Source organism: Hesperophylax consimilis, chromosome 16, assembly GCF_061612785.1.
Source record: "Hesperophylax consimilis isolate HC1 chromosome 16, BYU_Hcon_1.0, whole genome shotgun sequence".
Lineage (NCBI taxonomy): Eukaryota > Metazoa > Arthropoda > Insecta > Trichoptera > Limnephilidae > Hesperophylax > Hesperophylax consimilis.
Window position 1 is genome coordinate 28257790 of NC_142851.1, and position 10925 is coordinate 28268714.

At 32.2% G+C, this 10925-nt stretch overlaps 1 long non-coding RNA gene across 2 annotated transcripts; it reads right to left on the reverse strand.

The window, feature by feature from the left end:
• Nucleotides 1–1364: 1364 nt before the first annotated feature.
• Nucleotides 1365–2978, reverse strand: LOC149416984 (uncharacterized). Of its 2 annotated transcripts, XR_016303421.1 has the most exons (4): nt 2544–2978; nt 2324–2404; nt 2145–2221; nt 1365–2053 (listed from the first exon to the last, which is right to left on the reverse strand). It is a non-coding gene; the product is annotated as an uncharacterized LOC149416984 (long non-coding RNA). The 2 variants fall into 2 exon arrangements; XR_016303420.1 differs by having other exon boundaries at nt 1365–2221.
• Between the last annotated feature and the right edge of the window lie 7947 nt (nt 2979–10925).

A 10925-nucleotide genomic window follows, 5' to 3' on the forward strand; every position in this document is an offset into this window, starting at 1 on the left:
ATAATTGAAGACCCCAAGGCAAGAAGTTGTTAACTTACATTGAAGGCATTCTGAGATATTTAGACTTTTGCGTTTTGCCTTATAATTTTTTATTTGAATGTCATATACAATGTACTGATCCTTCATGGTGTAGTAAACAAACCAAATTTACATTACATCTAGTAATATTAAGTAGTTTTGCAGTCTAAAAGTTAAAATAAACATGTTTTCTACAAAAAAATGTAGTTAACATGTTCATGCCATCTTCAGGGATAGGTGAGGAAGATACAGAATTGAAAGGCAAGAACATGTTAAATTCTTGTTGTTTTATTTAATCAAACAAATTAAACATTTTTTTTATATAAAGTAACTAAATAATAATTATTATTGAAAAGAAAAGGTAGCAGAGCATGTGTCAATTTTTTTTTGAGACTTAAGTCTATCAATCCACGAAAAACCTCATCCAGGTATGGTAACAATTTTTGGATATCATTCCATTTGGCCGCATCGATTTCTTTGTTATCTCTCACTTTTGATGACAGCATTGGCGGGGAAGATAATGTTTCACACCTTTTTTTAAGATCCACTTCTTTCCAAGGCTCTTCTTCGGAGAGTGATTCGCGATATTTATAAATCCCGAATTCCTCCACTCTTATCCAGCGAATTCCTTTTTGAAAGTTAACCTTTTTCCGATAGTGTTTTTTGTATTGTGTATAAAGTTCAATTGCTGCCCTAATTCTTTAATATTAACAAACTTATCAGCCATCTTTGTCACGATGGGTATATTTTTTGTGTTAGCCGACATCATTAAATTTACATATTGGTCCACTGATTGAATGGACTGGCATCTATTAATTTTTTTTCTACCAATGCAAAATCTCTATCAGAGTCCATATATGAGTGACCAACCTCAGGAAATTTATGGTCAATTATTTTGAATTTTTTTGCTAGAATTAAATATGACGGCCGGCATAGTCCAGTGGTAACGCATTGGACTGCCATTCCGAAGGTCGCGGGTTCGAACCCGGCGTGCGCAAATAAATTTTATTTGATTAATTTGTGTTATTTCACAATTAATTAATTAAAATAATATATAGTATATTTGCGGCACGTTCCAGAGTGGAAGATACTACCAGTATCGCCCTGGTGTAAGACCACCATTCAGAATTGAAACGTTGCTCCAAATGGCTTTAGCCGTGTTTAGTGACTAGATCTGAATAGCCAGGTACTTCCCCACCTTCCTCTTTCCCTTCCCCACTTACCTTCAGCCTCACAACATCCCCCAATTGGGGATGCCATAGTCTCACTGGCTCCAGACGGGAGCAGTTGGGACTCTTGTGAGGTATTCACTATAAAAAAAAAAAAAAAAAAAAAATTCCAAAACATAATAAATTATATTTTGACCGGCACAAGAGTCACTCCTCGCAATAAGGTGAGACTTGTTGCTCTGAAGTTGCATGGTGTTGACAAAGGCCATTAAACAACTGGCAATTTCCTCGCTCCCTCTGCCCCCTTCGTTTTCACTCCAAACATGGAAATATGACCTATTTAACTCCTTTGTCACACAATGTAATCCCAAATTATAGAACCACAGTTTTCTTAAATAGAAAGCCACTTTGTGGATATCTTTGGGAGAGGTAGCGTCTTTTCCAAATCAAATGTGATGAAACAAGTTTCATCACATTCAGATGCCTTTTTCTTATCATGTTTTTGCATTTCAAATGCAGCTTTGTACATATTTACATGAATTTGGTCAGATTTTTTGCTAACGCAAGTCCCACAAGTGTCTGTCTTAGGCACACCAAACGACAAGTTGAAATCCTCTGTAAAGATTCTAGTGTAACGATTCAACGAAAGAGGGGCATACTCTTTTTCTCCACAAAACATATTATAGAGCTCATACAGTTTTGGGATTGACAAATCGGATGCGAGGTACAATTTACTCAATACTTTAAATCAAACTCACCAGTTTGATTTAAAGTATTGAGTATCTCATCTTGTTGTACGTATTCCAAAATTATATCTCCTGTACCAGTGGTAGTAGCGATATACTCTAGACTACTCTGATTATCTTCTGAAAATACAAAGTACAATAAAATAATCATTTTTAGTTCAATGTTCAAAAGAATTTAGTGTCACAATAAAGTATGTTTAAGTTTACCTACCATTAACATGACATCATATTGAGATATTCCTAATAATATCCCAAACTCAACATCAGTCAAAGAGTCTTGAACACTTTCTGAAACGAAATATTGTAAAGCATTAATGAAGGAATTTAAAACATAAGAAAACATAAAAGAATATTCAGAGTCACAGAGTAAAACTTTTTTTTTTCATTTACCATCCATTAAAATTACATTATTTTGGGGTATTTCTAAATGCTTCTCAGGTTGTACTAAATTAGTGGACTCTTGAACACTTCCTGAAACAAATTAATAAGCATTACAATAAAAAAATTGTTGACTTTTAGACAGAAAAACACCAAAACAAAAATGATTCACCCATTTTAAAACTACTTTAAGGATAAATTAAGATGAACAATAATGTTTTATACAGCTTACCTGATTCCCTGATCATCTTTTGACACATCTTCACCATTTTTTCACCTCTGGAACTCATTTTCGATGATTTTTAAATAAAAAAACACCCACTGCAAAACTTTTTAAAACCACCAAAGTAAACGTTAAAGTGAGTGAATAACATGTTAACCATAGAAATCTAAACCAATGTAGATGGGAAGAAGTTGTTAATTACATAATTACGGCAAGAACTTGCTAACTTAGTAGTTAACAAGTTCTTGCCCTGATTTTATCAACTTAATGTCACAGAAACACGTAGTTAACATGTTCATCACATTGATTTAAGCATGTTCTTGACGTTTTTAAGCTCTGGCATGGTGTTCATTGGAAAGAGCGTATGCGAATTAGTTTAGAGAGCATTCTAACTCATTTTTTACGAAAATGTAAGTTAACAACTTCTTGCCTTGGGGTCTTCAATTATTAACTTTTAAACCTAGGACTCTTTTCCACAAATTGAATTTTGTTTCAATTCACCAATAAAGTTTGCTCCGTTTTGACGAATTCGAGCTATGCACATACCAGTGGTTAAATGAAAGGACACGTGAATTCTTTGCAGTTTGCTTGCAATTGTCCTTAAATATTTTATTGCTGCGTTATTACAAATTGCGCTGGCTGCTATACATTTTTCGAATTTTGTGTCACAAAGTATTGGCATCTGTAATAAAAACACTGGCAGATTGTAGTATTATTTTTAGTTCCTATAAATAATTAATTATTATTACAAACATGCGGACAGTGAAATTTACACTACTCTGATCTGAAATGAACAAGTTTATATCGCTCGGGAAAATGATGATTATAAAATTTGCAGTGTTAATGTCAAAGTAAGGGGTTGAATAACCACTAATAATAATAGATTCCATTTTATATATTCTCAGAATTCATTTAATCACCGACATGTGATTTTCCGTGATTCCGTGATTGTGAAAAATGGTATGCGACTTTGGTAAATTATTCAAACAGCCAAATTTGGAGTATAGTAACAGGGTGGCCACATACCTGGAAAACCGGATATCATCAAGGAAATGTCAGGGCATTTATAAATATTTTTGGAATACAGTAGAACCCCGTTAATTCGAACCCTGATAATTCGAAAAAACGCCAAAAATATCCACAGAAATTTTTTTTAATAAAGTAATTCGAAAAAAATCGATTTTTGGGAAAATAAATCATAAAATTTCGTAAATCTGAATCTAAAAGACAGGCGTGGCGGAAAACGCCGAAAAATGTATTTTTATGTGGCTATACATCGACCTAATTAGTATTATTATTTTGTAAATCTGAATCGATTTACTCTGGAATGTTGTATTTTTCCCAATTTATTTTGAATATCCGAGTTTGAAGGGCCGAGAAAATTCATTTTACACCGAAATATATCTTAGTTTTACGAATTTACACCAAATATCTTAATTTAAAGGGTCGTCCGCGACGAAACTCGGCCACGAAATTTCGATTTACGCGTAAATATATCGTACTTTAGAAATATTTCGATTTAAAGGGTAGGCCGCGACCGAAATCGGCTGCGAAATTTCGATTTACCCGTAAATATATCGTATTTTTACGAATATCTGAAATTGAATGGTAGGCGGCGACTGAAATCGGCTGCGAAATTTCGATTTACGCGTAAATATATCATATTTTTACTGAATTTACTTCGAATATCAGAGTTAAAAGAACCGGCGCGACGGAAATCGGCCGAAAAATTTCGATTTATGCGGAAATACGACATATTTTTACGAATTTACTTCAAATATCTGAATATAAAAGGTCAGCCGCGGGGAAAATCTGCTGAGAAAATTCGATTTACGTGGAAATATATCATATTTTTACGAATTTACATCAAACATCTGAATTTAAAGAATCGGCCGCGATTTACGCGCAAATATATCCTATTTTTACGAATTTATTTACTAATTTCAAGAAAAAAAAAACTACTTACCCGAACACACCTTTAAATTTCGATAGGTATTGAAAGTAAATTAAAATTTTCATATGCGCCCCAAAATAAATCTCGAAATTTTTTTTAAATAAAATTTTGAATAATGCATTCTTTCAAATTTTTAAATTTATTCAAATCTTCTGGTGTGGGTGAAACTTTAGACAAATATTGCAGTTTCTAAAATAAATTTTTGAAAGATATACCTTTCCTAACTAATACTATACATATGAAAGTGTAATTGTTTTTAATTATTTATAAGCAATAATTATTAGCCTGAAACACTGAAAAATCTCCTGATAAAAGATACATGACGCCAATGGGACATGAACCCGTGTCCTTTCGATTTCCGGTCGACAGCTCTGACCACTGAGCTATGGCGGCTTATCTCTTATCCGCGAAATAATTCAATATATACTAGTGTTTCATTCAACAATTACTGCTTGTTACATTTTTTTCACCTGAAACAACCAACTTTATTTTATATGAGAAAGGCATTGTAAGTGCTAACTCTCTCACTAGATGGCGTCGAGACAAATTGTCTACATTTTTTGGTGAGAATACTAGAACTTGTCAAATATTAATTATTATTTTTTTTGGTAAACTAATGTTTAAGACAAGATTTTTTATGCATAGCACAAAGGGTAACAATTATTTTATAAGCAATAATTATTAGCCTGAAACACTCATCCACATTGAAAAATCTCCTGATAAAAGATACATGACGCCAACAGGACTTTATCAGGAGATTTTTCAATGTGGATGAGTGTTTCAAGCTAATAATTTTTGCTTAAAAATAATTGTTACCCTTTGTGCTATGCATAAAAAATCTTGTCTTAAACATCAGTTTACAAAAAAAAATAATAAGTAATTGTTTTTCTTTCACATTGCAACGGAGCGCCTGATCGACATGATTTTTTGCAAAAGGATAATTGGAGGAGTGGGAAGTGACATAGGCTACCTTCAACCCCGAAAAAAATTTCATTCTTTGTACAGTAATTTTTCCCTAATACCACACGAGAAAAGCCGCGGGAAAACGCTAATAAAAAAAAAAATATATCAGGAAAAAAAGTAAAAATGGCTCTCGAAAACTTGGAATTATCAAAGAATTTTCAAATCCGTTTACTGTGGCCACCCTGAGTAACACTTTGGAGGCTGCTCTCTAAATGCACTCCTTCGCTTGAGGGTGATAAGCACCAAATTCTGTTTATTCCCTTGCCGATATATCATTGTTCCTTGCAAGTTTGTAGAGTGCAGCTTTTCCTCTAATAAAAGCAGCAGAATTGTAAGCGGAACTACAATAATATATATAGTGTAATAAATTTTCCAAAGCACAATAAACAGTTTGTGGTTGCACCAGAAACATCTTTTAAATTATGTGATTAAAATAAATAAATAAAAGTGTATAAATTGTAGATAAGTTTGTGCTATCGTTTGAGATTTTTTGTTATGTGATAGTAGCAACAATCTTTGAATGAGAAAAAAATATGTTTTGTGAGTTGGCACATGTAATATCTGTTAAATATTTGTAAGTTGAAAGTGTAATTTAACAGGTATTACCGCTATGTTGATATGGTCCCTTTACAAGTCAAATTATGCACATATTGGCTATACTATTTTAATTATGGCACCATTGAATAAATACTTTCACTCAAAAAAGGAGTATATATATAACTGTAAACTTTTTGTCCGATATGATCAAAATAAAATTTCGCCTTATTGTCATTCTTTTAAAGTTAAAATTGCCTTACTTTAATTTTTAATCAATTATTTGTCAATCAAAAATTTACTACTTCAAAATGACAATATTTATTACAGAAAGATTGTAATCGTTTTTTAAAATTGTATGTTAATATGTATTATGAATGTGTTGAAATATTAATGATATTTATACAGGGCCGGGTCATGTTCGTTACGCTTATGTGTTGCCCCGTTTTGCCTCTCCCGACTGTATAAGTCCTAAGAAGCTAAATTAAACATATATAGTCACATTTGTGCATGCCTTTAATTCACTTCAACATAGTGTTCACAAAACCCATAGATAATAGAAATAAAGGGAGATATGGCATAGAAGCGTGCCGATGGTCGTCGGAAACGGTGGAGCCAATAAGAATTATGCATTTGATGTTTAGGTAGTAAAAGGCACTGCTGTGCATATATTATGCAATTCGTCATAGTATGTATGTGTAAAAATGTTGGTGACACTAGATATAAAATTATGTTAAATTTTATATATCTATATCATGCTAGGTATAAAGATTACGTGTCAAAAAAATTTAATTTTTGATTACATATTTAATGTTTTCCATCTTTGGGACAATGTCTTCACTTGGTATGAAAATAAAAAATCTCAAAAATATATTTCAATTAAAAATAGGCATTTGTTACTTAATCACCCAATAGAAGTAATCACAGTTTATACATTTGAAATGGCTTTCCTGATAAGTTGTTTTTGACTTGTACTCTTTATGCTTAGCATATACAGTAGAATCCCGTTAATTCGAACCCAGATAATTTGAAAAAACGCTTTACTCGAAATTTTCGCCAAAAAATATCCACAGAAAATATTTTTCGTACAAAATGGTTTTTTATTTATAAATTCGTTAATTCGTAATTTAATTCAATTTGAAGGGGCGGCCGAGGAACTCAATTTTCGGCAAATTTCGAATTACGTGGGAATTTGTTAATTCGAAATTTGATTTTTGATGTCCCGTGGATTTCAAATCAACGAGGTTCTACTGTATATCAAATATGGTTTATGGCCTATCTCCCTTGTTTCTCTATTATCTACGGAAAAACCATGTGAAAAATCAAACTAATTACCTATGTATGCATATATAAATCAAAAAGTATTTACGTATTTGTGATGAATGCTTTATTCTTTCAACGAAACTGATAAAAACAAGAATATATCTTTGAATTGCTGAATTTTATAATTGAAATTTAAGTGTGAATATAATTTTTATTTTGACATGCTTGCGTTTTACTGAGCATCCTTCAGCTCTGAAGTATTTGTGACATTTTCTAAATTGTATACATATTTGAAGTTTTTGACCGAAGCGTAGATATTATAATACATATTTCTTTTTAAAATTAAGTACGGGTTAGATATTTGAATGTGATAGCAATTTTTAAAACATGAAGATTGTAGTTTATATTAGTGATAAACACAAGGGAATCAATTTGGTTTATTGCAAACTAAAATTTGAATGCTTTTTATTTATGTATGTAACTGATTAACTTTTATTTTAGTTGTGCTTTTTTTCTTCTGATATTAGAAAAATAAGAATTATTTTTTTCACTCTATTATTTTACACACAACTTTAAATTCAAAACTTAAGCACACAATATTTTTAGTTTTATATTATTATAATGATTTGGGAGCAATACACAACTTGTTTTATTTTTCAAATGTCTTAACTCCTAAGGCTATTTTGTTTGGTTTTGGAACAAACAATTTTTACCCATAGAGTCAATTTGTTCGCTTTTGGGAACAGCTCATGTGTTCTCCCTTACTATCATAGTTAGAAATATAAACTAACCGGTGTGTCAGAAAGAGAAAGCACCATGCTTTATATTCAAATCTAGAAGTTAACCACAGAATAATTAAAATGTACACCTCTATGAAACCAAAGGTTCCGAACATAATTTGAGAGAAATTTTAGAAACTTTGTGAATTTTATTTAAAAACAATAATATGTTATGTCTGCTATTTTGCTGTGAAGGGAATTTGGTGAAAACTGGGTTGCATATCAATACACAAAGAAGAGACGGCTAATCAAGTACAGAGGACTTAGAACCAAAGGAGAAAAGTGCCATTCAAACAGAATGCTATCGCTATCTATTATATCTGAAGAAGATGTGGCTCGATGGAATTTGTAGTCTGTCAAAAAGTATAGAAATTTAATAAAATGGAACAGAAAAATTTTCATTACTGTGGCAACACCTATTTTAAAACAAATTATAGTAATGTGACAGATTGACAATGGACGGGAAAAATGACTATAACTCAATATTTCTGAAGGTTTTTTTGCAATGACCCCACATAGTAGGCCCTGAGGAAAATAATTTCCCTTGAGGCAAAGACATCTTTGGGGATGCTGTGTGGATTATTTGATATGGTTGTGAAATTCATTCAGTTGAACCATAATGCTTTTTTAAAGCTACGTTATTTTTCCTTTCAACTGTCTTGGTGTTGCCATAACCATTTAAACGATGGCAGTGCCCTCCATTTTTGTTTACAATTTCTTGACGGACTGTAATTATTTTACATGAAAATTAGTGTGAACTTCGTGCCTCCTGTTATGTTTTACACATCAGCGTGAGTGTGTGTGTCTCTGCTTGGTATTAGTCCGTGTAAAGTACCTAAAGGAGTTAAATGCCCACATGTGTGAATGAGTGTGGCTGTGTGACTTTTATTAATTAATTAACCTTAAGATCTCCGAAAAAAATAGTTCTGTAATTTTGGTAAATTTCTAATTTATTTATGGCCATCTGCTCTTGAAATTGTAATAATACTATTTTACCATAGATAGTTTATATCTTAGAACTATATTACATTTCTAATTATGTATTATAATTTAAATTGTTCAAACTATGTTTAATATGTTGAACGCCATGTAGGTCACCGGTGACCTCATAACGAAAATCGTCATTTTTTTCACATAGCGCCATTATAGTCACTGGTGACCGCAGTTAATTTTCTTGATTTTCATGGAAAATTTTGGTAAAAAAAAAAAGGAATACGTTTGGATGGTCGTCGATGCCATCTGAGTATTTTTTTTTTTCAAATTTAAAATGGTAATTTTTCTTCATTTCCACTATGGCGTTCAACGTGTTAATTAACAAAATGAGGATGCAATGCTGTGAAATTTTAGGATAAAACGTTGAGAAACATGATTTTAAATGTCTTATTGTATTTACCTATGTATTATTAAGTGTATAGAATAATTATTATTGTCTATTATATTATACAAATAAATTCCATATTTTTACATTCTTAGTTCTTGTTTTATTTCCTAGCCTTTTCAATTATAAAATTTTATGTCATACAGGATGTCCGGGGGTTAAGTGCACTAACTATGTGAGGTTATTTTATACATGATGGTAGAAGTAAATAAGGTAAATAATTTTTTTCAAATCAACTTTTTTTCCAATACTAAATTATTTTTCCATAGAAGAATATTTATTTTCCCATACAAACAATTCAACTTTTTAACCTAAAAAACTACCTTAAAATGTTGGAATTTCGAAAAAAAGTGTTTTTTTTCTACTTCGACAATCATGAAGAATCACCCCCTGAAGTTAGTGCACTTTACCTGCGGACACCCTGTATATATGTTGGTGTATGTATTTGCAAAATATGTGTATACCTGTATATTTTTTATGTGAATACCGCTCAAGGGTCCCAAGAGAGAGAGATTTATCCCCCTCTGGATCCCCTTCTCGGCAGCCCTGGGTCCATGGTATCCCCAATCAGGGCCAGTCAGTGCTAGGTGTTAGGTATTATGAGCGCCTTGGCAACTTGGCAAGTCGACACCCGGAGCGGACTGCTCCAATTGCATATGTTGTGAGGCTGAAGAGAGTGGGAAAGGGAAGGAGATGCAGGAGAGGAACACTGGGATGCACCTGACTGTTCTGATGTGGTCACTATACACGGTTGAAGCCATTTTAAGCAACATTTACGTTTTGAATGGTGGACATTCACCAGGGTAATAATTATAGTGTGCATCACTCTGGAATGTGCCGAAAATATAACTACATATTTTTTCAAATAAATAAAAATTGCGCACGGCGGAATTCGAACCTGCGATGTCTTGTAATTTATATTGCAGGTTCTAACTGCCTTGTTGAGCTATTCTCAGTCTTATTACCAGGGCCAGGAGTACCAGCCTAATTTACAAGTTGGACTGAAAATGAAATAAACTTGCCCAATCCGACTAGAATGAATTGATAATGAATTTGACTTGGAACTGGTGGATACTTATTATATAATATGATTTATATGTACATACATCCATGTTTGTTTCTTTGTTTGTTTTCTCTTGTTGTTTGTTCTACTTACCCTTTATTTTTTATTTTGTACTGTATTGCATGTGAAATTTTTTATTTATTTTTGTCTATTCTTGAATACACATTTTACAAATGATTACAGTGGTTTATATTGTAGTACAGAGAAAAAAGGTATAAAAAATAAAGAACGTAGGTTGATATAGGTAAAACTGTGTGTGGGTGATATTGTATGTTACGTGAACACCTCACTAGGAGAACCTGTTCTGAGGTGTTCACGTGTTTGTGAGTAAGGGTGACAGGTTTTTATGTGTTGTGGTAGAAAGTTATTATTATTTTTTTTTTTTACAGACATATTGAAACATGAAAACACACTTTTATGTGTGAGTGTATGTATTTTTGGATAATTCTTGAAGAAC